We start from the raw sequence: 2,500 nt of genomic DNA, 5'->3' as shown, positions 1-2,500 counted from the left end.
TATATTCGGTTATGTGATACTACATTCCAAATTTAGGATACAACATAAGTATATCTTCTAGGGCATCATATGATATGAAGTAGTTACATAGTTCTCCGTACCTCATGCTAGGTGGCCTGAAAGGCTGTATCACATGGCACTCTGAGATAGTGTTCGCTTATATTCTTCATTACACAGTTTACACTTAGTTTCTTCGACATTACAAACTGTACTGACCTGCCAATACAATCTATACCCAAGCCTGATTCTTGCAGTCACAACATCACACTGTCTTGTTCTTGTTTTATATAAACCATAGATGAAGGAATCTTGCCTAAATCGGTCATAGTGCTTTATGCTACAGCTTTCAGGGCGCTGAGAATTAATCAACTCAGTCAAGTCCTCTCTGAAGGAGGCTTTAATGATGTAGAAAATCCTAGAAAGAGGTATCCCAAGATCTATGTCCACACTTTGTTTGTCACATGCTGACTTTGCTAGGCGATCAGCATGATCATGCCTAGGGATTCCAACATGCGATGGAATCCACACAAAACGTATATTATGGCCTCGTTCTTTTGCACGATACACGTTTATCCTGATGTCATTTGCAATATTTCCCGCACCTTTGTCTAGAGTGTTCAGAGCCTGGAGAGCACTCTGTGAATCGCAGAAAATGACCCCTGAGCCTTGATTCAATAGAAATTCGGTGGCCATGAGTATTCCTGCCAACTCGGTTTGCATAGTGCCAGCCCAGTCATGAACCCTCCTACAATCCTGGTGCTGCAAAATATTGTTTTTATATACAACAAAAGAGCATCCTGCTCTGCACCCAGACTGCAAGGATCCGTCAGTGTAGCATTCATATACATTGGAAAGAGTGTCTAGATGCTCATTTATACTTGCAAGTGCATACTGTTTAAGTATAGCAGGGGGGGCACTGTCTTTTTTGGGGGCAGTCGTGTAATATACACTTAGGTCCGACATTTTCCACGGTGGTACAGAACGTCCATGTAGGGTCTTAGTTATGGGAATGTTCAGCTGAGCTAAGTGTTTACACGTCACTTGTAACCATGAATTTGAGTATGAATCGGTGTTGTTATTCAAAGTTAGCTCTTCTATTCTGTGTTTTAGTTGTCTTTGGAACTCTGTACAATGGAGGGGTTCTCTAATTGATTTGACACTAAATGTGGTATTTATGTATAATATTCTTTCATAAACAGAAGGCAAATTAAGTTCTGTTCTCATATTCACAATCCTTGTTGTTCTAGGGGCACCAAGAATGATCCTCATGGCTTCATTTTGGACACTTTCTAGACTAGTCAACTCTGATTCCTTGAACAATACTAGGTGCAACGCATGGTAATCTATGACCGACCTTATGTATGACAAGTAAAAGATTCTCGCAATATTGACATTAATACCATGGGCTTTGCCGACAAGTGTCTTAAGTGGCTTCAGTCGCTCCCACAGCCTTTTCTTCAGGTTTCTAATGAACTCTGAATCATTAACAATCACCCCAAGGTATTTGTATTGATGGCAGAGATCTAGCTCAACGTCATCTATATGAAACCTTGGCAGAGGGATTGTCTGTGGGTTAAGTGCCTTTGTTTTTTCAGATGAAATTATCAAGCCACACTCAGTAGCCCTTGCAGAAAGTATATCTAGAATCTCTTGCATTCTCTCCTCGGATGAGGATTTAATACAAATGCCATCGGCATAGCAAATAATGGAGTCATTGCCTGCAAGTGGTATATCGCCCAGTAATCTATGCATTAGGATATTAAATAGCATGGGACTAAGTACGCCTCCCTGAGGTGTGCCGAGTTCAAATACTTTTGTATGAGTACTTTTAATGCCCCTGAAGAGAACCTGAGCCGATCGATTCGACAGATACATTTGAATCCATGTTAACAGTCTTCCCTGAATACCAAAGCTAGCTAGTTGCTCAAGGATAATTTCCCTGTTTGCAATATCAAAAGCAGATTTAAGATCAAGAAATACGGTTTGCATGCCTGGGTTTGAGTTTGTTAAGTATTCTGCAAAACAGTGCTGACTGCTACGCCCTGGGAGAAATCCATACAGTCTGGAGGATAACTTAGCATTTATGCGATACATGAGCCTGTTCAGAATTATTCTCTCAAGTACTTTGCACAGACAGGAGGTCAAGGAAATGGGTCTGTATTTATCAGTATTGGGTTTGGGTATAGGAATGATTAAGCTTTTAGTCCAGGAGCTTGGGAGGATTCCTTGTGATAGGCTGAGTCTATACAGATGTAAAAGTGGGTTGACTGGTACCTGAGCAATGTGACGAAGGACGCTGTAAGTAATGCCGTCCTCGCCAGGGGCGGTTGCCTTACCTTTCAGAAGGGCATTGCTCAGTTCCCACTCGGTTATTTCGACAAAGTCGGAGGGGTCAATAGCAGCACATGCTATTGCTATATTGAAATTTCTATCTATTTTCGACTTGTTGAGCTGATTTTTTATCCCTTGTGGAAGTGAGTGTACTTGAGAATTTCCTGCC

At 41.3% G+C, this 2,500-nt stretch overlaps 1 protein-coding gene across 1 annotated transcript in view; it reads left to right on the top strand.

Annotated features, from left to right (window-relative positions):
• LOC125035185 overlaps positions 1-2,500 on the top strand; it is a 14,371-nt gene that overhangs the window by 6,126 nt on the left and 5,745 nt on the right. The gene's annotated exons all lie outside the window — the stretch shown is intronic.

Source organism: Penaeus chinensis, chromosome 19, assembly GCF_019202785.1.
Source record: "Penaeus chinensis breed Huanghai No. 1 chromosome 19, ASM1920278v2, whole genome shotgun sequence".
Classification (NCBI taxonomy): Eukaryota; Metazoa; Arthropoda; class Malacostraca; order Decapoda; family Penaeidae; genus Penaeus; species Penaeus chinensis.
This window is presented reverse-complemented; position numbering and strand designations above follow the sequence as displayed.